Source organism: Macaca thibetana, chromosome 8 (genome assembly GCF_024542745.1).
Source record: "Macaca thibetana thibetana isolate TM-01 chromosome 8, ASM2454274v1, whole genome shotgun sequence".
In the NCBI taxonomy this organism is placed as follows: Eukaryota; Metazoa; Chordata; class Mammalia; order Primates; family Cercopithecidae; genus Macaca; species Macaca thibetana.
This window is the reverse complement of record NC_065585.1, coordinates 78,434,834-78,459,826: the sequence shown is the minus strand read 5'-3', so window position 1 is coordinate 78,459,826 and position 24,993 is coordinate 78,434,834. Positions and strand designations below refer to the sequence as shown.

The window sequence follows — 24,993 nt, the reverse complement described above, 5'->3', positions numbered from 1 at the left end:
AATCCTATGAGATTGCCAAAAAATGGCAGCGATATGATGATTTTAAGTGACTCTCAAATACATCTCACCCAGGACAAGTTCAGTGCTCTGAGTACTGATGATGGTCCATCACTGAACCTTGGCCTGAACTGTATGTGTGGACCCCTAGGTCAGCTCTCATCTGGATTTGTTCCATAGTTTCACTTCGGATCTTCAGCACCCAAGTGCAGCTGGGGTGGCAACAGGCATCCTTTACTCCATTTGACTTTACCACTGATACCTAGGGTGGTCATCCCACTGCCCCATTCATCTGATAGGCAGTCTTTTGACAATGGCTACATCTGTCTTTACCTGGTGCTTTCAAGATCTTTGCTCTGCAACAGCAAGGGGCTTTTCCAATTGATGTCTTCCCCTGCCTCCACAGATGTGGGGATGTCTTGCACTCCTGGATCAGCTGAAGCCATTCCTGATGAGAGACAGACGTTTCTTGTGCCAATGACGCTGTTCTTCTCATTCATTTTGTCCTCTCCACTGGTGGCAGTGAGTGGAAGGCAGGAGTGCAGTTAACATTAAAAGAATCACTGTCTAGGAATGTAGTAATTACAGCATAGAGTTTAAGAGAAGATAGGGTTGGAAGCTATGCTCTATGTTTAGATTGTAAAATTCTGAAGAGTAAATTCAACATAATCAGAAAGCAAATTATTTTTCACATTTTCTTGCATACTCTGGATAAGACTTGCATATTTGGTCGTCATCAATGAAGCACAGCAACAACTTTTGAGAAAGTCATTGAAAGCCAGTATTCATGGTGCAGTATTACCTGTAACAATATAACCAGACTCCAATAAATTGTATTGCAAAAGTGGTACAGATCTATATTGTTCATTGTAAACAAGTTCCCAAGAACTTGGCATCGTGAGTAATGACAGTATTGCTACTTTTCTTCACGACTGGAGATATGGAATTAGCCAAGAACACAGAGATAGTGCCTGGACACTATGAAGAAAGAATTTTCACATGCACTGATTAAGTAATAAATATGTAAGTACCTCATCTGTATCCATTATTCTGAATGATTTTCAATAAAACACTACACCCCACATGGGCCCATGAATTTGGTAATACTTTCTTAGTCAAATTATTTATTTAGAAAAAGGTCCCACAAAAAAATATTTATCGGAGGCCCCACACATCTAGGAGCAACACTGCTGTTAGGGAATTACTTGAGGGTGTGCCTCAGCCCAGCAAGTAAATCAAGAAAACAGAAGTCTTGGGATCCAGGAAACAGGAGATTCAACCCAGAAAAGCAAAAAAGAAATCTCAAGATAAAAAAAAAATAAACCCCAGTCTAGAAGTCAACCAGTGTTGATCAGAAGGGAAGAACAGAGTTTCTAGGGGAGAGCAGAGAGTTCCTGGGGAATGGAGAGTTCCTGATCTTGGGAGTTTCAAGGTCAAGCTCTCAGGCCTTAAATAATAGCTAATATAATTTTGACATTTTGAAATAAGTAAATGATAAGAGCAAAATTGCTATGAAGAAAAATAAAGGCAATTAGAAACTCTCAGAAAAGCAAAATGCTGTACAAACCAGGAAACTAATCAATGTATTCCACTTGATTCTACAGTTAACCACATTTACTTAACTAAACACTGTTAATTGATTTTAAGCTTTTATATACAACCTATAAACAAGGCATGAGACACAACTGTGCTCATAAATAAAATGTAAGTGTCATCAACTTTTAACAACAGAGAGGTAAAAATTCAAAAGATAAAGACTAGGAAGTGAAAGTAGTGCAGAGGAGTAAAGGAAAAGTTGGATGGCCTCATCTTTCAAAGTCGTGAAAAATTAAGGATTCATCAAAATGTGGAATCAAGGATTACAGTCCAATGACAAATGTGGAAATAAAATTGTATATGTTTTAAAGTTACAAAGTTATCCCATGAAAAAGACTATATTGGGAGGATGGGTAGATAAATGGTGGGTGTAATGAACTAAATACCCATATATTAGAGCAGTACATACTAGAAAACGTATAACTTTGAATTAATTGAATTTATCAGGATATTACCTGCTAGGGAGTGGGATTTGAGACACAGTGGGGTAGGAAATTGTTACTTTTCATTATAAATATTTGATTTTAAAAGTATATACAGACATCTCTTTCATAAAATTAAATTCTAAATACAATTTTTTAAAAAGTGGCTATACAAGATTATTTCTAAGGTTTCTTTTATATCTAAAATTCATAGAAAGTGCTCCCAAAGCTTAGTCTACTCAGGAGGAACCCTGGAACTTTTCCCTTCAGAAAGTCTGGTATATATTCAAGCTGACTGTCTGATCAGGAGCCAGTTCATGCCCTAGGAACCTCACAAACATTTTGATAAATGTCAAATTTTCACTCCTGACCTTATTTTATCTTCTCAACAGCCCTCTGAAGCAATTATTATGATCATCTGCATTTCAAAGATGAGATTCAATGAGATTAAATTAATTGTCCTGAATGATATGAGTTTTAAATTGTTAGACCGAGATTCATGGCCTCACCATGCTAAGTCATTTTCTCTCCCACCACATTATGCTTTTTGTTGAGCAGAAAGAGAAAGTAAGAAAAATTATCTGCCCAAGAGCCAATCCTTCAGTAAGATGTCTATATAAATGCACTGCCCTGAGGTTATAGGGTAGCTCCTTTAGGAATCTGATGGAGCAGGCTGACAAACTATAGCCTCTTCTCCACTTGGGGTCATGAACATCAGCCATCTGACAACGCACTTCACCAAGGCTGTGAGGCTCATAAGGACCTGGAAAGACTCATCCTAAGTGATTGGCACCAACACAGTGTGCAGCATCCAAAGGGCGCTGGATGAGACCGTTTAGACCCCAACTGAGCACCGTTCCTTACGTTTGACCCACTCTCATTCTTGACATCTTTTACAAGGCCCAAGTCATGATGAGACACTCCTGCATTTCTCTCTCATGCTGCAGTGAGAATGCTCTCAGCACAGACAGTCATTCAGAGTGGGAACTCCAGGAACACTCTGAGATGCCACTCACGCCTGCCAAAGAAAACTCCCAATACCTGTCTTCCCAAGATGTGCTGTCCACTCAAGTTACCTGCATCAAACTCATGCTTGGTGCTGTTGGGCTGCAGAATTTCTAAAGAAGTTGTTTACTGGAAATAAAATCACAGAGTTCTTTACCTGCAGAAACTCCATGAAACACTGGAGAGAGCTTACATAAATTTCCACAGAAAATATTACTTATTCCAAGTGGATCTGCCACATGGGTAATTGCAGCCTCATAGCAATCTTGTGAAGTCAGTGTGGTCCCTCAGTGTGGTCCCCCTGGCTCCCACAAGGTCCCTCTGACTTCCTTTTCCCTCCTGGGATGCTGGCTGCTCAGAGATGGACTTCATGGCTCTCCTCCAGGTGGGCCAGAACAACATTGCCTCCTCAGATCTCTTCCTTCTTTCCCCTTGTCTCAGAGCTACGCTTAGGAGATAGGCCAGTGACTTGATAACTAACAACACCAGATGGTACGTATTGTTGTATTGCCCCTCCCGATAACATGTTTGCATTTTGCAGGTGATCTCTGGTAACTAAATTTAAAGGCTTGGCAGATGGAGGAATGTGTGAGCCCTATGTGACATAGGCCTCTTAGAAGTCCTATGGTTAATTGCCCTGTTGTAGAAACATGGAACATTTTCCTTTAGGCACCTATATATTTCTCAATGTTATATTTTGGTATTATTTTAGTTTTATAGTCAAGTCTTATTGGTCATAGTATAATCCACTTTCTCAAAAATATACTGTTCAGTAAAATAAACTCAGAGTAATGAAAGAAATCACCCCCTAACTCCAAAGAAATATATATACAAAGTTTCCTTGATATGTAGACCTCTATTTTTAATTCATATTGTTTTTAATATTCAAAAGAGACATAAAGGAAATACTTTTAAAGGCTCAAAGTTATACTTAAGAAAAACATGAAATAAAAAGGTAGCAAAATAAGTATGAAGAGCAACTTACATATAAATTGTCTAGAATCAATTTTTATATTAGACTCATATATTCTAAATGAGAAAAGACTACAATGCTTTAAATAAACACATAGGCTTTCTCCTTTTAGTAGGTAAAATATATAAACTTAGCCTAAATTTCTTGAATGGATATGCAATAAACTATTTATAACATCTTCCCTGTCCTACTTAACTTATGACTAATCCTAAACAATTAGAGAGTCAGATGGTTGAGTATTTAAAGAAGCAAACATCTCAAATAAACAGAGGGTCATATCTACCTGAAATCCAGAGCCCCACATCCCATATAGCTGTGGGTCCACTTAGCAATAGCTGCAAATGGAAGCTGCAAAAGTAATTCTGCAGAATCCTGCAGCCTAGAAGTTAGGAAAGATGAGGGTCCGTTAAGATCTGGATAGTGTAGTCAGCCTGTGGGGGCAAGGAGGACTCCCCAGGTACCTGTAATAGCTTCAAAAGCAACTTTCAGATTTCTGTAAATTTCATGAAATTCTTCCCATGTGGACCCTCCTCTGGAAAATTGGAAAACAAAAACCTACACCCACTCACTGCTGATTCTTTATGACACTCACATCACTGAAATTTCTCAATCCCCCCAAGGTAAAGTTTTTGCTAAAGCGAGGCTGGGTCTGCCCCCAAAGCCTATCATTTCACTAACATTTAAAAATATTTTCTCAACATTCTCAGGCAGTGTTCAAAATCGGCCTGATATATATAGAGCCTCCTTTGTGGAATAACAAGATTATTTTTATCATTTTCTGATTCTCCAAAATCTGACCTGTCACCAAAGAACTTCTAAAAATATCAGGATGATAATGATATCCTTCGTCATATCCTCCTGGCTTACGGCTGCATTTGTAGAGCTGGGTTTTTATTTATTTTCTGAGGGTCCTCTCTGATCACAGCACTCATCATTTCATTGCTTCAAGAAGATGTGAGACAGAACAGCTATCTCGGGAAGGTGGTGGATTTTGCTTCCACCTTTAAAGACAAGGTGTTTTTGTGCAATATTCAGTTCAGTTCACTCTCTGCCTATCTTTTAAATCTCATATTTTTGTTGGAAGTATATTGGAATAGATCCTAGAAAACAAATGCTGACTGAGGAGAAGCATTTTGGGTTTTTTTCCCATAGCCGATTCAATTCAACAGCAGCATTACTGAGTGCCTACCATGTGCCAGGAATATAAAGATGAATAGAATATTCTTTGCCCTCAAATAGCTCATAATCTACAGGATAAACAGTCCCACTAAGAAGTAACAAGCTATCCTGTGAGAAGAGCAATAGTCTTATTGCTGTTTATATAAACTTACAAGAATGGGAGCACCAAAAAGGGAGCTACAAATACTGCCTAGAGAAATCAGAAATGTAATGGGAAACCAAAGGTATTTTCAAATAGATCCCGGCAATTTCTTGCTCAGAGATTGTGTCCCATTCTTGATATATCTGGGGTTGGAAAAAAAAAAAAAAAAAAACCCAGAAAACCTTGTTTTAGAGAATTGTGAGCAGCATCTGCTCCTTGGGTAGAATTTAGAATGTATCCTTGGGGATAGATTGGTTTTGGTGAGTCTTTTTCAGTCATGTTTAGATAGAAGTACCTACTCATTGGCCTTGCAGGAGCCCTGGACAGAAGGAAGTTTCCAACAGCAGACGCTTCACCTGGAGAAGGTTCACTACTCTAGCAGTGACAATTCTCTCTTCACATTGGGCACGCTGTATCAATTATCTTGTCAACTGTTATATTGTCTATCGTGTCATCAATGAGTGCTTCCTTCTTTTGGCTATAGATTTGGGGGGGATAAGATGAAGACTTCCACGCATTAAGAACCCTGGACCCTTGTTCCAGTGGCAGGAGGCTGGGGCCACAGGAAAGAGGGAACCCATAGAGCACTGCCTTTAAAGGGAAAACGAGGACGGAATTCAGGAATAGTGATACATGATATCTTGTTTTAGGTTTTCCTTTCCTCCGTAGTGAAATTTGTTAAATACTATTACCTCTTCTTGTTGCGTTGGTAAGCACTGGAGAGTAAAGAGCAAGTACAATATTTGTGCTTTGGAGTAAAACGGACAGAAAAAGGGCTAGCAAATGATCACGAGTGGTCATGAAGAAGCTGGGAGCAGCAGACTGGAGCAGGAAGGCACATGGGATAACCAGAATGGACTTAGGGAACATGTAGGCCTTCTCTGAGCATTCTCAGGAATATTTAGGGAAGGAGGCAGGATGATCCATTGGCCTCAATCCATTGGACGTTAAAAGAAAGAGGCACTGTTCCCCAACTCCTCCCAACCCTGACACATGCCTTCACATTGCAAAGGCTAAAAGAACTTTGGAATAATCTCCATTTTTCAAGGAACAACAGTTCTGGGTTTTGAAGAATGAGTAGATGTTCACAGGGCAGCAGAGAGAAAACAAACGAGTAAAGACTTTTACGGAAAAACAAGCATATGCTGGAATGGCTAAAGCAGAAATCTCAACCACTGTCATGATTCATGGATCTGTTCTAAGCCTTTCCAAGGTTCCACATCCAAATTGCCTTGCTTTTCTCTCTTGCCAGCATGTGCCTTATGCAGACATGCAGCTTTCTACTGTCCCTAGTTGGCTAACCAGCCTTCCATTTTTTTTCCAACTTCCAAAATTTTGGTTTTCTTTTTCATCATATCTCCCCTCTTGTTCTTAGAGGTTCACTTATTTTAAATTATTTTACTGTGAGGTTTTGGACAAGAGTGGAGATAAATGCATGTGTTCAATCTGTGGTCTCCTTCCCCAGTTATATTTTATTTATCTATTCATTATTGTTCCACCTAATGGAGAATAGCATGACACCAGGATCTTGCTTAGAAGTAGCTCTCAAACCCTAAAAGGGCTTATAAAATCACAGTCCCTCACTCAGGGTTAGAATGAGCTGTAAAAGTCAACCTGTCTAAGCTCCTATCAGATGCTTAATTCTGGAAACTCCTTCGCTTGCCTGTTATAAATTTAACTTATTGAGTGAGAATGTTGAAAAGCTGTGTTATCATTTTGCTTATCATCATTCATCATATTTAGTAATTATCAAAATAGCTGCCACTTATGATGCACATTCCATGCACACCACCCTGTGCTGAGGGGTGTTTATGCCTCCCAACAATTCTATGAGGGAGGTGTTATTCCACTCTCGCCACTCCCTGTTTTGCAGAGAAGGAAACTGGGATTTAGCTCAGATTTAACTCACTTCCCAGTCTCTTGTAGTCTGTCCATGGCAGGCAGAGCCTAGTTTTAGACCACTGTCAGGTTCCAAAGCTTATCCTCTCAGCTGTGATGGTTTCCAGATTTAGGACTATGTGACTCGGAAAGAACTGCATTGTTCTGCAGGGTGGCTGGCGTGTGCTTTCTTCTTTTCTCCACTGACAGCTTTAGTCGCTGATGTTGTTGCCATTGCCTACATTTGAATCCTCAGGGTTCTGAGCCACTGTAGTCCCTGGCTGACTTCTGTCTGCTACCCAGATGACTTTTTTTTTTCAACTGATAAAAAAAAATTTAGGAAACAAAAAATAATTTTAAAATTCGTTTTGACAAAACAATGAAGATAAATATGTCGTCAAAATGATGTACAATGCACTTTTAGGTAGTCTATAAATGGCACTGCATTGATTATCAATTACATCCATCATATCAAATCACCATTGTTAATACATTGAGTACAGTTGAATTAAAATGTTGACCAAACCAAAAATTTCAGGTTTGGTGGGTTTGGTTTTTTTTTTTTTTTTTTTTTTTTGGTAAAATAACCACATACTTTTTCCTGTCAATTTCAGTGGTTGAGGGTCCACTGTTAAAATAAGCAGTGAAAGAGAAAGTACCCATAACCCCAAAGCAGATAAGACAGGACCAAGTCACAGCTCTGTGCTTGCTGTGTCTTTTGAGCAATTCACCTAACTTCTCCAAGCCACTGTTTCAAAATCTGCAAAAAAGAACCCTAACACGCAATAGTATTTTGAGTGCAACTGAGACAATACATGTATAAGTGGTCAGCACAGAGTTGGAGCTTAATAAAAGCACATTTACCAGCTTTATCCAAGAGTCTCCAGCAAGTGTTGAAGAACTGCTTTTGTAATAGATTCGATAATGGGAGATAGACATTGAGAATACATGTAAGCAAACAGAAGAGCTTGGATGCCTGAAATCTCATGTATTCATAAAGCATCTCCAAGACTCCCAGGGTTGGCCCCTCTAGTTCTGACAGCTATAGTAGTCATCGGACTGGACTCAGAAACTCAGAATTGCCAGCCCATTTAACTGCACCTTGATCCACAATGTTGTGTGTGGCACACAGTGTTGCCTGTGACCTCCTACACCTCCATTGCTGCTAGGTGCAAACCCTGCTCAGCAAAACTTTGAGCATGCACAGTTCAGAAGATATGAGAATTGTCTCCTGGGGTCACTATGGGGGTCTTCTGTGGATAACAAATACCATGGGAAAGGCAACTTATTAAGGTAAATATTAAAATCTCCTAACGTCTAAAGTCAGCCAGACATACATTTAAATCCCAGCAGAAATTCTCTGAAAGGTTTGCCTCCACCCTAGGTCTTCCAACATTAGAAGAACTTCAGAGAGAAAGTAGGACATTTTGTCTCTCTTGGGTATTTGGGAATCAAGGTGCAGACTTGGGGTAGCATTGGAGATCCCATGAAGAATTGAATACCTAGGCTTACATCAGAGCAGCCGCTATCTATACATGCCCCCCAGTGTCCCCTAGCACCCCAATATTCCAAGAATGGCTCCAGGCATGGCCAGCTCCCCCACAGTCATTTCAGATTGAAGCAGGCTCCTTAGAAGTCCTTGGTGTCTGAGTCTTAGTCCCACAGTGGATGCTGGATATGGTTCAACATTCTGGATTCATGGAGAGAGGAGGGCATGTGGCAAAATATATTTAACTTATATTATTTCTTTCCTCATTATCCCCTCAATCGTCCTTATCCTAGAGACATGTGCCTCTCAGTCAAGAAGTCATTCTGACTCTCAAAGACTCTACAGGAAGTGGGTTGCTAGTAAGGCACCATGAATAGGGTTCTTAGTGGGCTGAGAGCTGAGATGGAGCTCCAGTCACACGTCTGTCACTGATGGAATACATCAGTCAAATTACTTCATCTCTCTGGGCCTCAATTTGTTTGTTTGTTGTTTAAGTTTTTTAAAAAAACTTCTTTAGTGAGAGCAGAGGTCTTGCTTTTCTCTATATGGATTGGATCGTCTCTCTTGGCCCTTCTAATTCCAATGATCTCTAATGTTTCTATAAATCTAACAGGAAGGAGCTGAGCTAATAGAATCATGTGGCTAATAGGGAACATTTCATAATGTTGATTGTAATACTACAATCAAATACTTCTGTTTTCTCTGCTGAGTATTTGACAGAACCATGAGTTATAGGCTGGGATTTCTGGATCCTGTCTGTGTTGTACATGAAGAAAAAATGTTGAGAGCTGTGGCCTTTAAGCTGTTGAAAAGACATATTTCTCATAATCTAGGTAGCTTTGACACTACACACCACAGCCTGACAATTAAATTTCTCCTTCTCTCTCTCCCTAATTTCAACCAGTTGATATGCCACATTGAAAGTTAAACCGTTCTGATGCGAAGACACCTCTTTTCTTCAATCAGAACCCAAAAAGCTGTCAGTGCCACTTTCCTCATTAGTAACCAATCTGCTTGCCCAGACAGTGCCTCACAGTTTGTATCCAGTGAAAATGCTGCTCCCTGAGAACAGAGGAGCAAACACAGCTGAGGAATGGAGTAGAGGTTTGCAGACGGCCCCAGGAGCTGAAATTAAATGTGCTGCTCACCTCATCAAGACAGGGGAAGTGAGTGCTGTTGAAGCTTAAGAGAAGCGCTCCTGATCAGTGATATGTGCCTGAAGAACATTATCTATGGCTGACTCAAGGAATCACTCAGCTCAAGTCTTGGCTTATGACTGCTTTTTCCCTGCATTAGGTGCTCTTTTGAATCAGAACAAGCCATGTCATCTTCTCCAAGGTAGCTGCTGCCACCTTAAAGTAACTAATGAACCCCATTCCTTTTCTGCCATTACACGGGAAACACACAGTATACATCAGGCATCCTAATCTTCCACTTTAGCTTATTCAGGGCACAAGAGGCTGTCTAGAAACTTACTCTGTATTCCTCCAAAAAACTTTAAGGCCCTTGAGCAAATGGACCTCAAGGAAATCTGCTGAGGGTGGTTTATCACAAAAGACAGAGGACCCCCAAGTCAGATGGCCGTTAGTCCCAACAGAGGAAGTAAAACAAAGAGGGCACCAAACGAAAAAAAAAATGGTTTGCACAGAATTCCATGTGAATATCTTAGTCATGGTAATAGAAGTGAGCAATGGAAGGTGGAATAAAAATTCTGGAATTCTGGAAGATCCCAGCCAGAGAGAGCTCTGGATCTGAAGGGAAGGGAGGTGACTGGAGATCCTGCAGAGCCCACTTTTTTGCAGGCATCATAATGTTCTCTTCATCCCCCTCTGCCCCAGCTGATGTAGCCAGTGGTGGTTCTGCTCTGCAGTCTGAGGTCCCTTCAAAGAGATGAGTGAGCAAGATTCTGCCTTCAAAGGCTCCTTTATTCTTTTTTTCTCTCTTTAAACAGGGATCAGAGTTGAATTACCTTTTTGGAGATTTAGATGATAGTACCCCACTTTACTGTAAAAGAAAAAAAAAGAAAGCAAGAAAATAATTTGCTGCATTAAAACATATAACCAGGGAGGCCAAGAGAGTGGGTCATTTGAGGGTATGAGCACTGTAAGCCTCAACAAGAAGAATGCTTACTGTGTGTCCTCTGAATACCCGAATACTGTCTTCTGTCACAGCCTGGTGGTTATCTTAATGCAAATACTTTATTTTTAGTTTTTTACTGAAGAAGATATGCATAAGGAAAAGTGCACATATAAGTGTATAGCCTCACATAATGAGCACACTCAGGCAACTGGCACCCAGAAACAGAAAGACACAGGAAGCCCCTTCCCCTAACCTCCTCCAGGCACTCTGCCCCTGAAGAATAACTATTATCTCACCTTAAAACAGCATAGATTAATTTTGCTGTGTTTGTACCTGATACAGCTGAAATGATGAGTGTAATCTCTTGTGTCTGTATTATTTCCCTCATCATTGTTTGTGGGATTCATCCATATTGTTGTGTGTAGCTTATGTCAGTCTCCTCACTGCACATACCACAGTGAATATGCCACAGTGTATCCATTCTGCAGCTGAATGGCATCTGGTTAGCTTCCAGCTGGGCACTATTTCAAATAATGCTGCTATGAATGTCTTGATACATGTTTTTGGTACACATAAGTAGCAAGTCATAATTTTTAGTAATGCTTGGTGTATTAGTTCATTCTCATGCTGCTAATAAAGATATACCTGAGACTGAGTAATTTATAAAGGAAAGAGGTTTAATTGACTCATAGTTCAGCATGGCTTGCGAGGCCTCAGGAAACTTACTCATGGCAGAAGGGTAAGCAAACACGTTCTTCTTCACATAGTGGCAGCAATGAGAGGTGCCAAGCAAAAGGGGGATAAGCCCCTTATAAAAGCATCAGATCTTGTGAGAACTCACTCACTATCACAAGAACAGCATGAGAGTAACCACCCCCATGATTAAATTGTCTCCCACCGGCTCCCTCCCACAACTCATGGGGATTATGGGGACTATAATTGAAGATGAGATTTGGGTGGGGACACAGCCAAACCATATCACCTGGCCTGAAAGAGGATGCTTATATATTTTTCTGTTTTCCAAGTTCCATTTTAGAAATCTCAGTAGGAAAGTGTGTGTTGAATGTATTTTCAGAATCTATTAGAAAAAAAAAAATAGGAAAATAAGATGATTTGATACTCACATCATCTCTCCACAATATTTTGGCAGTTTGTTCTCCAAAATCAAGCAGCAATGACTAAGATTACACAGCAGCTCTGCTTTTGGCAGCTGTGGGACTGCCGCATTCTCACCTGACAACCTCTTCCCACCTCCCAGCAACAACTTGTAATCACCTCAGTCATGTTGTCTATTTTCAGCTCATATAAAATTATTTCTCTTTTTTTCAAAATACTTTTTCCCAGTCTAATTTTGTCCTCCAAAAAATTCTCTGGTGAATTTGAAAATTAAAATTAAAGACACACTAGTTCAGCCTAGTATCCTGTTTTCAAAATGACACTGAAAAATGTTTTATGGGAGCTAATTGAGCTAATTGAAAAACAAAAAAGAAAAAGCTGTTCCCAGGCTGTGTGAGGGAAGGAGCTGGAGGTGAGGAGTGGGGTAAAACATGGCCCCCAAATTCTTTACCACTCCTTCCACCAAGAGGTAGAATCTGGGTGGTGCGTGACAGCTTGACGGATTGAGAAGCACAGACAAGGCACTGTGTGGCTTCAAGCCTGGGTCTGAGAGGGCCTTGCAGCTCCCTCTTGGAATCCAGCTGCCATGTTGTGAGATGCCCGAGTCACGTGGAGAGGCCACATGGAGAGGCCAGGTGGAGGCTTTGGTCAACCGTCCCAGCTGAGACTGGCCTTTGAGTCATCCCAGCTATAATGGGTTGAATTGCATCCCCAAAGCTGATATGGTGAAGTCTAACCTCCAGTCCCTCAGAATGCACCTAATTTGGAAATAAAGTCATTGCAGATATAATTACTTGAGATGAGGTCACATCGCAGTAGAGTGGGCCCTTAACGTGTCCTTACATAAGAGACACATTAAGTGTAAGACACAGACACATGGAGAAGACAGCCATGTGAAGATGGAGGCAGGGACTGAATGATGCTGCCTCAAGCCAAGGGACACCTGTGGTTACCAGAAGCTGGAAGAGGCAAGGGAGGATCCTCCCATAGACGCTTTGGAGGGGCATGGAACTGCTGATGTGTTGATTTTGGACTGTGAGAGAACACATTTCTGTTGTTCCAAGCCATTCAGTTTATAGCATGTTGCTATAGCAGCCTTGGAAAATGAATACCCCAGTCCAGATGCCAAATATGAGAGTAATGCCAGCCCCAGCTGACCAAGTCTTCCCAGATGAGGACCCAGCACTGGTGAACACACAAGCCATCCCCACCTTTCCCTATCTCAATTTCTGCCCCACAGAAAGAGTGAGCATGATACAGTGGTGGTTATTTTATGCTTCTAAATTCGAGGTGGTTTGACCTGCCCTGGTAGTAAGTGGAGAAGAAAACCATCACAGTTTCAGACCCAGGTGCCTCGGTCTACACTACACAAGGGGCAGACCAGTCATCTCTGCTCTGAAAGTGTGCTGAGCCCCAGTGTCCTTTGACAAAGAAGAGTAACTCAGTTGATCATCCCGCAGGAAGCATGAGCATTGAACCAGAAATAAGACGCAATGTGTATTGAGGATTTACTAAAAGCCAGGTAATCCTCTAAGGCAAGCTTGTCCAAACCACAGCCCATGGGCCACATGTGGCCCAGGACAGCTTCGCATGTGGTACAACACAAATCATAAACTTTCCTAAAACATTATGAGATTGTGTTTTTTGGTAGCTCATCAGCTATCGTTAGTGTTTGTGTATTTTATGTGTGGCTCAAGACAATTCTTCTAGGCTAAAAAACCTACCAGAGTCACAGAGTTAGTACATGGTAATATATAGGCTTCACACGTCAGGAGATGGCACCAAGAATCAAGAAGCTTACCACACTCATTGGAAAGAATGGATGTGATGGGGCTAGTTTCCAGAAGAGGACAGTGGCCTGAGTGTTTATCCACTTAATGGGCATTTCTTGAGCTCTGCTGTGTCACTGAACCGTGCTCTTCTGGAAGGCACAAACTAATAGGGGATTCAGACACGTAAACTCACAGATATCTTTTCTTTTTAGTTCAGGCCAAGGCTAAATTATTTCAAAAGAAACTGTTGTAATTAGGAAAATGAGAGAAAATAATGCAAACAAGAAAAGGAGCAGTGAGGTTCCCTTGCTGATAGAAGCAAAGAGAAACTTGAGATCAAAGATAGTTGTAGTTCTTAAGTATAAACAGAAAGTTTGGGATAAGTCAAGGAGTGGAATGAGAAATTCAGCAGTGGCCCGGTTCTGTGAGTCTCAGCAGTGCACCATAGACTTTCAGGACCCAAGGTGTCCGATTAAATTGGACCCAGCCCAGCTGGGACAAAAACACTCACAACCACATCTAGATGAGCTCATTTTTGGACTGCATTTTTCCCTCAATCAAAATATATCTTTTGGAGTCTCAAAGGAGAGGAAAAGGAGGAAACAGCAGAGATAATACCTCCAGTAGGAAAGGGCATTCTCTGGTTCTCCCACTGCTCAGGACAGCCTGGGCACCACATTCCGCAGAATGGTTACCTGCACTGATGGGAAAACACATTCCAGACTCGGGGCACGCCTGTCATGGTGGCCCTGGCTGTCATCCAGCCACTCTAAGGTGTTGCCCTCTTTTGCAAAATTGGCAGATAAAGGTCAATGAAGCCCCTGACCTTAGCTCGCTCCCCTGGACTTTTGTCCCGCCAGCCCATCACGACTGCGTTCACCATTTCTTCAAGTGGAATGTTTCTTCAACAACTTAAAATAGTTTCAAAAAATGTTTCACAGAAAAGAGAAAAGGTCAAGGTTACAGGGAGCTGGCTCACCTTTTTTTTTTTCTTTTTGACCACTGTTAGAAAATCATTTTGTGAGCTAAGATAAGGACTTTGGTTTTTATTTCTGAAATATTTTATTACTGTTTTTAAAAGACAGTGAAAAGCACTTCAGGACGTTCAGTTAGTGAAGAAGTGACCCGGCCCCAGTCCATGGTTTCCTCACACCCTCCATCACCTCCACTGCCTGCTACTCATCTGTAGGAACGGAGGAGACTGGAACCCCTAAAAGTCAAACAGCATTCTCGTTTCTGTTTACCAGGCAGCAATACATTACCTACTGATTTCAGAATAAGGGAAACATTTCCAGTAGAACATACAGTATCTTCCTTTGAGGATCTTTTTTTAACCTCCATTATCTTTATTGCAGCCAATGGACATAGAGATAGGGTCACAACCACAGCATAGGTGGAAAGAGCTCCAAATTCTCCAAGTTCCCACTGCGATGTGCTCTAAAGCTCTTAATGATATTTGCCCTTTCAACATAAAAGCCAATCACATAAAATGGAAGGATGGAAAGTCAATAGCTGGGGCACTGGCAGGAAGACTGTCATTGCTCTCTTGTCACATGCAGATGAGGGACATTTCCCTCACCTAATCACCTTTGGTGCCAGAAGCAGCGTACTTCATGATTGGGGCAAACTCTGGGCCAGATCTTGTGGTTTGAAATTCAGGCTCTGCAGTTTACTCTGATTTTGAGTGACTGCTTAATCTCTCTGAGCCTCTTTTCTTCATCTGTAAAGTGGGGGTAATGATGGCATCCACTTCTTAGGGTAGTTGGAACCAATAGGTGAGTTAATACAGGAAAGCCCTTTAATAACTATGCCTTAATGTCTTTGCTATTACTTTTATTCCTATAAGAAAAGGAGCCAAAGAGTGGAATAAGATGAGTTTATATTGAGATCCTAAAAGACAGAAAGCTAGTCCCTGTTCTCAATCCTCCTTCTAAAACCACTTTAACCATCAGCTCCCATGATGGTATTCTCATCTATGCAGACAGCAAACTCAGCAACAAGAAAGAACTCTTAATACTTCTCAAGTCACCAGAAACTCATAGGAAGGCACAGAAGACCAAGTTACAAACTACTCCTTTCATTCCTGTATACATTCTCTATACCTGTTGACAAGCTGCCCTGTAGTGTATGATATGTAGGGCCAATTAATCAAGGATTATTTGAAAAACACTTTGGAAGAAAAAAAAATCAAGCAATGGATAAGGCTGAGTGGATTTGCCTAGCTTCAAATTGCATAATGCCAAAAAGTAGACTGAGAGGAAAGTGGGTAAGAAGAGCTAAACCATAAGGGCTTCCTTCTTTCTACTTTTGTACCATGCCTGCCCTTATTTCATAATCAGTTTTCTTACTGGCATAGTGGCTTATGCCTGTAATCCCAGCATTTTGGGAGGCTGAGGCATTAGGATTGTTTGAGCCCAGGAGTTTGAGACCAGCCTGGGCAACATAGTGCAACCCCATCTTTACAAAACAATTTAAAATTAACTGGGCATGGTGGCATGGGCCTATAGTCCCAGCTACTCAGGAGGCTGAGGTGGGAGGATCACCTGAGCCCAGGAGGTCAAGGCTGCAGTGAGTGGTGAGCACGCCACTGCACACCAGCCTAGGTGACAGAGCAAGGCTCTGTCTCAAAAAAAAAAAAAAAAGGTGTCTGTATCCTCTAAAGTCTATATCCTTCCTCCTAGCACAATGTCTTACACATATCTCTCTTATTTTTCAAAAAAAGAATGACAGGATGGATAGATGAAAGAAACATACATATATATGTGATAGGTAGATATACAGATTATTGAGAGACAGAAAGAGAGAGATATGTGAGTTACTTCCTATTCTTAATCCATTTGGAAGGTAAGTATCTAGTTTTTCACAAGTACTCACGATCTCAGTTATGGAAATCTCTGGGTTTCACTTAAATCAGTTTTCTGTACAGGAATAGGCTTTTTGTGCATTTCATTATACCACAAATTTTCTTTTCAATTTCCACGAAAATTTTATCTTTCATTTCATATGAGCAATTTTCATACTAGCTGAGACACCAGCTGAAACTGTTTTACAAAGTGATTTTTCTTTCTTTCTTTAGAGAGTGTATGGCGAATTGCTTGTATTCATAGAACCGGGTCACTGCTGAATTTTACATTCCATTGTTTCATTTACCCAAGACTTTGGTTTTCTAGTTAAGAACTAAAACTGTCTTTGATCTCAACTTTCTCTTTACTTCTGTCAACAATACTTGGTCACCCTTCCTTTCAAATCTTTTTTTTTTTTTTTTTTTTTAACCACAGAAAAATCAGTTTTCTTTTACTTCATGAATACCACCATGAGATGTGGACGCCTGGGCAGTCAGCTAGATGAACTCACTGAGCATCTTGATCTCAGACCAGTCTGGAAATATGATATATCATGGAACTTGCTCCCCATTTGAGCCCCCATGACATAATGTCTTAACTTGCAGGTCACCTTCATACATATTTGTATTACTTGTCTCAGCATAAATGAAATGCTTCAATAACAACCAAATCTCTTATGTATAACTATCTGAAGAGGGGCATCAATATTTCAAAACATTTTCTATAAAGTAAGATGGTGAGCAGATTTGGGGGTTTTGTTCCGCAACATTTTTTTCCAGTGTCTATTGGAGATAACACCATTCACCTTAAGCTTTAGAGATGAAGGAATATTTTTAATAAGGAGTGATGGCAAATAGTGTATGCTATAAAGTAGTATGTGTAACTCAAATTCAGTATCCTTGCTTTTCAGTTTCCATTCAAGAGTTCAAAAATCCAGCCTGTTGGATTTCTGAACTTGATTTTGAGGCTTGAGCATATAGAGTACTACTTGCTTTTCTGGAATTACTTGGCTTGAGTTACATCCTGTGAAATATTCCAGGGATTGCTGTCTATTCGTTTTGAATCTATCTAAGATAAATCGGATAACACTAAAGATACTTCCTTTATTGCCCAGAAATAGACTGAGCTTAAATTTCAAGTCTGTTATTAAAACTGAAAATGCTTCCCCTAGGAAATCTCCTTCAAGATTGTCCTTGAAGAATGGAAGCTTCTCCTGGGCTGAGTGTTCTTTTTCCTTCCTCGTTGGCCCTTGATCTTTCTGCTTTCATTTCGATCTCAGCCCAGCTTGCGCCTCATTAAAACCACCTCACTGTGGACTGATGAATGAAAAGGAAATCCATGCCATGTAAAAGAAACCCCTTTCTGACAACCCAGCACCATAAAAGACAAAATCTCTTCATTGATAACAATGCTAACGTTGGGGTAACACTTGAGTGGATTTTCAAAGCCCTCAGTTCCATGGGCATTCTCTCCTTAGAGCTCTGAGGTTGGCAATTCTCCCTGTGAAGTGATGGTAATTATCCATCCAGACCTCTTGACTGTTGTGAGACAATCCTGGGACCTCCATTCGGGGCATTAGATGTAACTAAACTTCTAATTACCACATTATGCAGCCTTGAAATAAATTGAAATCTGAGATTTCATTCAATTAAGAAAAGGCGCCCGGAGTCCACTTAGCGATGCAGTGCCGACTAGAGCTGCTCATGGCTCGGAGCCAGCTGTACCTAAACGGCGACGTGGCTTCTCCACCATGCTCACACTTTACGGCGATTGCTTTGCCCAGATCAACTGGGCAGCAGTGTGTCCATTATTAAGAGACCTGTATAAGTCCATTCTTTTTACAAAACAGACACTCTCACATAATCATTGAGGGGTATAAGCATCATTTGAGTTTACTTTACAGCAGTTTTCCCAATGTCAGATGTCAGAATGCCCTAAGGTGCATATTAAAATATCCTACTCCAGACCCACCAAAGCAAATTTTCCAGGAGATTCTCATGCTCAGGAATGTATGGGAAACACCAGTTTCATAGCAATCTTTATCTTTGAAATGGGTGCAAAAACACAATTCACTTTTATCGCAAACATGTATGAAGTGAATAATGTGTCCTTCCTGCAATGTTCTCTGACAGACACAAAGAGAAATTAAATGATAAATTAATAATAAAATATGTCCGTCTTATATACCAGGTGCTTAGTATAGTCATCTCCAGATTTTCACAACAAATATATGAGGTAAATTGTAGTTTTCCATCTTACGGATAAGAAACTGAGGCTGAGAAAGAATAAGTCACTTGCTTAATTGCATAGCTAGTAAATGGTGGAACCCCAGTCATTCCAGCTCCTCATCCCATGTGCCAATCATTACTTTCCCTGATTTCCCTTTCTCCTCAAGCAAGATAAGATGCGTGCTTGGAGCACAACACAAGACAAAATGTGTGTGGGCCCCGTGAGGCTGGCCAAGTTCTAACAGCGCTCAGCGAAGAACTATTGGTGTAGTCTCGATCAAGTCAGAAAGACTTCAAGGAGGAAGCAAGGAGGACAGGTAAGATGAGGTAGGTGGGAAGAAGGGAGTGTTATAGGAAGGCGAAAGGGCAATAGGGAAAGGAGCATATTGCTTTTTAAAAACAGTAACAATAAGTATTTATCAAGCACTGAAATGCCAGGCATTTTCTCTGTGCTTTAAATGTGTTCTCACATTTAGTTTAATGCTCACATCAGCCCAGTGACAGCAGGGACTCAAAGCCCCATTTTGACTTTTTGAAGTCCCATGTCACAGAGAACAACTAAAGTTCTGTCCACTTTTTTCCTTCCCTCCCCTTGTCCCTTGTGAGGAAATTCACACTCCAGCGAGGAAATTCACATAGCGTGAACCTTCTGCAGACAGGCCAGCTGGTGCTGGGAGAGGGCCAGTCCAAATGTTGGGAACCCCAGAGAAAGTTTTATTTCATGTTGCTAAGCAAATGCTGAAGTATGTGGAGCTTATGAAAACCACTTGAAGTGGACTAAATTGTTCATAATAATTAAATGTTCCGGGCTCTTCAGAAAGTTCCATGGTTATTAGTCATGTTCTTTGATCCACGAACTTGCTCTCCTCAGAGTGTGAATCAGAGGCGCAGCCCCTTTGTGTGCGACACTGAAGGGCCCTGAGACAGGGGTGGGTGCGGGTGGTGGGGGTGGTGGGTTAGGCATGGCCAACGCTGCTCAGGGAGACAGGACCATTTCTCGGCTTTGTAATTGCCTTTAATGTTCTTTTTAAAAACTATACACTAAGAATTGCACAGAACTGGGGACTGGACTTTAAATGATTGAATTTGGTCTCCCTCCAGTGCCCCATCCTTCCCTTCCCTGGCACCCAGCATCTTTATGCCTCAGGCACCAAAGCTGTCAGGGGAGCCTGACCCAGGAGGCAGACTTGCCATGTGCCGCAGCTGGTATTCTTCCTCTCTCACTTCCTTGCAATCTCTTATCAAAACTCAACAAAATAGATTCCCATTCCATCACTGCTAAAAGATAATGATGAGAAAGGAACAAACTGCACCTGTTCTAGGAGGCACATCAAAGGTGCTCTTCAAATGTTAACTCTTCCAATATTCACCATAACTTTAGGAGTAAGAAATATTTTAATTGATGAGAAAAATAAGGAGGGGTTGAGTGATGGAAGGTTATGTTGTTAATAAGCAGCAGAGACAAGATGTGAATCCAGGACCGAGTCAAAAGTCAATCATTTTCTACTGTACATGGGTCCTTGGAGAAGCAGATGCAGAGTCAGGATTAAACATGTAAGTGATTTACTGGGGAGCCCATGTTAAGGAAAGGGGAGGGAGCAGGAGCAGGCAAGGAGATCCTGCAGGTGAAAACGCAGGTCTGGCCCCTGTGAAGGAGAGAGAGAAGGGCAGGATGGACTAGGAGACCCTTAGCTGCGGCACAGTTCCTAGAAAGGTTAGGCCAGCTGATAGGGATCCCTGAGCCAAAGTGGCCTGTTGGAAGAGCCCTGCATCTCTAGGGAGATCTAGAGGTCTCTAAGAGCATTAGGACTGGGCCATGCTCAGCCCTGGGCTGGGAGCAGCCTGGGGGACATTGGCCTCACTGTGAACAGGTGGTGGATCCAGACGGGAGCTGCTGGGCTGTCAGTCAATGTTCTCTGCAGCAGGAGATCCGAGGTCAGAGTTGTGCCTCTTCATGGCCACCGCGGTCACCCCATTACACGGCAAGATCTACTTTACACAGATTTGGGAAGCAGCTCCTCCATGGATCCCATAGGCCACTCTTCCTGAGGAGAGATCTGGATGACAGAGGTTAGGAATAGGAGCTGCAGTTCTCCTTGTTAGTCCTGGGACCCCATCTGGTTCTCATCCTCTGCCTCCTCCACTGTCCATTCAAAGGTCCCTCATCCTCAGCTACTACCTAGGCGGGGCTCAGAGGACAGGGCTGTGGCATGTGTCCATTCACAGTTGAAATGGGGCACAGGAGTATTTGTAGGTATCCAAGTGGATGCCCTGGGTTCTGGGTTACGCAAATTACTCCCTGTCCCCATTGTATAGAAGCACCCTATCTCCTCTGCTGACAGGGGCAGTGACGCCCACCAGGATGGTAAGCCCTCCTCCCACCAGCTGGTCCTTGGACACAAGGAGTCCAAAGTGCCTTTGTGGCAATCTCAGCCTATAGTGCAATGGGACCCTTGTTGTGCCCTCTTGCAAGAGCACACTCCCCACTGGAAACTCCCAATTGTGAGAAAAGGAATCACAAAATCCCCATGTACCATTAGGAGTAATAAGTAGAGCCATCCCTGCTTTTGCCTTTTGGTCCCAGACCCATGCATTCTTCCATAAGGAACACAGTGGCATATATAGGCCTCTGATTTAATGTATGCACAGCTACAGCCTGGAGGATGGCACCCACTCTCCGAATGCTGCCTCCAAGCTGGCTTTTGAGCTATGCCTTTAGAAGGCCATTCCAGTCCTCTACAAGGCTGGCTGCTTCTGGATTTGGTGTGTGATACATGGTCATGGGACCACTCCTGTACCCACAGCTAGTTCCCTGGTCAAGTGTTACACTCTGTGTGAGCCCATGCCTGTGAATAGGATATTCTGTAAGTCCAGCGATGGTGCTGGCTGAGGGGCTGACATGGGAAGGCAAACCATGTACAGAACAGGTGTCTACTCCTGTGATAATGAGTTGCCAGCCCTTCGGGATAGAAAGGGCTCAATGTAGTTGCCTTACCACAAGAGGCTATCTGTCCCCTCGAGGAATATTGCCATACCAGGGGCTCAGTGTAGTGTCTGTGGCTGACAGGTTGCATACTCAGGCAGCAGTAACTCCCATGCTAATTGGTACTCCCTGCTTCTGGGCCCACACTCAACTTCCATCTCCTTCCCTCCATGCATGTGCCCTTTTTGCCAGTTATGGTGGCTGATGGTGAAGGCTGCTCACCTCATCTGCTGAGCTACTTTGTCTACTTGGTTATTCAAGTAACCAAGTAACCAGGTGAATGCTTTCTGGTGGGTGCTAATATGTGATACAAGTGTCTTCCCACATCAGTACATCCATTCCCAAGCCTGTAGCTCAGACCTCCTTGTCTCCAGTCTCCCAGTTCTCCCCTTACCGGATGTCCAGGCCATTGGCCACTTCCCACGAATCTAGTTCTGTGATTTATATTATCATCTCCGACCTCAGAAAAGCACCATCAACAAGCCCTGTAGACTCAGATTTCCCAACAGCCGTGGTGACTGCCATGTCATCTGGGCCCTCCCCGGGAACATCATCCTCTGATCAGTCTCCTGGTCTTGCATAATACACCCACTCTAGCATGCCTACTTCCCTGTGCTTTTTTATGCCTTCCTCTGCTGTCTGCCAAGGAAACTCTTGCATTTTCACTTTGCTCAGCAAGGGCCGTCACTCTTTCCAGGTTTCTATGAGCCACTCTAGCAATGAATTTGCCTCAACCCCAGGGGTCATCACTAGTATTCAATCCCATGTTTCAACAAAGGGTGCCCAAGAAAATGAGTTTTTGTTAATCTAATCATACACTCCAGCCCCTTTGATCCAGCACCTTCAAAAGCTATTTCCAGGAGTACTCCTCTGATAGCAGCTACATTCTAGCAAGTCCTGAAGCCTCTTCAGTGTATTATCTCTTTCCTCCTTCTCAGACCCAGCAAGTCCTCAACCAGATAATGCTGGGATTTAACCTGATGTTCACCTGGCAGCCAGATGAGGACATGGCAGCAGCTCCTGTTGACCCATGGAGGAGAGGTTTCTGCAGCCTCTCCCACAGAGGGGAAACACTAGCTTGTTCTAACAAAGGGTGGGTTGCCTTGGCAAACTCAGAGGATTTGGGGCAGTCTTCAGAGATGTCCACTTAGATGTCTCCCTTCCATGTTCCAGGGCCCCAGGTTTTCTCATCCAGGGCCCTGACCTTAGCATAATGGACCTGCTCTGCAATTCTAAGTAGCTGTCTAACAGATAGACACTGCTCAGCTGTGTCCAGTGTCAACTGCAGGAGATGGGGGGTCTCTTTGTACACTGCCAAAGAGAACCTCTGGCTCTCACATTTAGACTTTAACTGTTTGTCAAGGCCTCAGTTTCTCACTAGAAACGTTCCCATCTCATCCTCTGAAGGGCATCAGTGCAAATGAGTAGTAACCAGCCAACCTCACTGCCCTTGTAGACATCTCCCCCTGCCCCTGCAATTTTCAAACTCCTGAATCATTACTCCTGCAAGGTGGCTCCCATCACTGGGGAGTTTTCCAGGTTACCATGGGCAAAAAGTTTAGTATTTGGGCCTCCACTCAGTGCCAGAGATCACTCATTTTCTATCTATCACTCAGGATGGTGCCCTCTTTGCCTTCCAGGCTGTGAGTAAGACCATCTCACAACCCCATTTTACCACCTGTCTTTTCACCCAGCTCCTGACATTACATGTGTTAGTTTGGGTCCTCCGGGGGTTAAGTGTGCAAGAGGCTTGTTGGAGGAAATGTCCCGTGAAGGATAAAGGGGAGGGAGCAGGAAGAGGCAGGCACTGCCTTCAGGCCACAATGCAGGTTGAATGCCTGCGAAGGAGATGGGGAGGGAGGAGCTTGGATAGGAAGAGTCTGGGACTGTGCACAGTTCCTTGAAAAGTTCAGTCAGCTGATGGGGAGCTGTTGAATCAGAGTCATGTGTCGGAGGAGTCCCACATCCCTCAGGAATGGACCTGTAGTAATACCACCACCATGGTCAGTCACCAGCTGGGAGCAGTCCACAGGAAATGTGGCATAGGGGCAAACACAGTGGACAGTCCGGAGTGCTAACTGTTGGGGGCATCAGCCAAAGCTGCTCCCTACAGCAGAACTTGGCAGTGCATTTTCATGAGCACCTCAATAACACACTAATGCCCAGACTAAGTCTGGCCATGACGTTAAAGACAGATAATGGCTTGAGATTTTAGTCACCCTAGATAACATTCACATTTTGATAGCTATATATTAAAAAATTACAATGATAGAGGGATTTTAAGATGTGTAGCAGGACCAAAGGGAAAAAGATAATTTGGTGCAATTGAATCTCCCTTTGCCCTCCTCAAATCAGATCACATAGGAAGCTACTCTGTATGGTGCCATTTTTGAAGAAATACATGCCCTTGATAACCTTATAAAATGGAAATGATATCATTTTAGAATTCAAAGGAAGATGGTTCAATTAGGGAGTTGGGAATGAAATGCTCAAAATAAAGTCATTTCTGCCTTCCTATCTTGGGCAGAGAAGTGAATAGTGTTACAGTTGAATGAAGCAATTTTTCCACCTGCATTTTTAATAGCCAGGGAAAGAGAATGGTAATGCCAGTCTGCACAGACTCTTAAAATTGGAAGGGACCCAATAAATCATGTTCATTGTACATTAACCTCCTATTAGCAGTAAAACCTGTGCAAGATTCTCACCCTCAATTCCTAAGACGTTAATTGTCCTAGATTTGTTTGCCTCCAGTGACAGGGACCTCACTACTTCCTGAGATAGCCAATTTTGTGGTTAGACTGCTCTAGTTTTATAATGTTGTTTTCAAAAGTAATTGAATCAGCACTATTTGCCACACTTGGCCATGTATTATCAAATATTATCTCACTGACTCCCTAAAATTACCAGGGAGGAAGAATTTCTTTTCCTATTTCATAAAAGGGGAACCTGAGATTCAGAGTGGCTAAGTGGTTTGCTCAATGTCACACAACTGGAATTCAGTTCCAAGCCCGGTTCTCTTTCTCCATCTCCCCGCAAACACCTTAGAGTGTGCTTGAATCTGTCTCTAATTTTCACTTCCACTGATTCCAGTTCATACTCAGAAATCTCACAGAACAAGCCTACTCTTATCATACACATGATGTTCCTTCCAGTGTCTGGGTCAGCCCTTGCATTATACTGTATGTCATTTTAGTTTCCAGATTAAATGCCCAATTTCAACTGTTTCTCAAATGTATCATTCCCAGATAAGCTCAGAGAGTCTCACCCAGATGCATTTCAGGTTTCTAATAT

At 42.3% G+C, this 24,993-nt stretch overlaps 1 protein-coding gene and 1 long non-coding RNA gene across 2 annotated transcripts in view; one reads left to right on the top strand and one right to left on the bottom strand.

The window, feature by feature from the left end:
- VXN (vexin) overlaps nucleotides 1–24,993 on the top strand; it is a 965,102-nt gene that overhangs the window by 637,573 nt on the left and 302,536 nt on the right. The gene's annotated exons all lie outside the window — the stretch shown is intronic.
- Nucleotides 3,964–24,993, bottom strand: part of LOC126961531 (uncharacterized) — a 100,692-nt gene continuing 79,662 nt past the window's right edge. Inside the window, exons 5-7 of the long non-coding RNA XR_007728325.1 lie at nucleotides 20,582–20,764; nucleotides 11,743–11,838; nucleotides 3,964–10,685 (exon numbers count right to left, since the gene is read on the bottom strand). This is a non-coding gene — a long non-coding RNA (uncharacterized LOC126961531). The remainder of the gene's footprint in view (nucleotides 10,686–11,742; nucleotides 11,839–20,581; nucleotides 20,765–24,993) is intronic.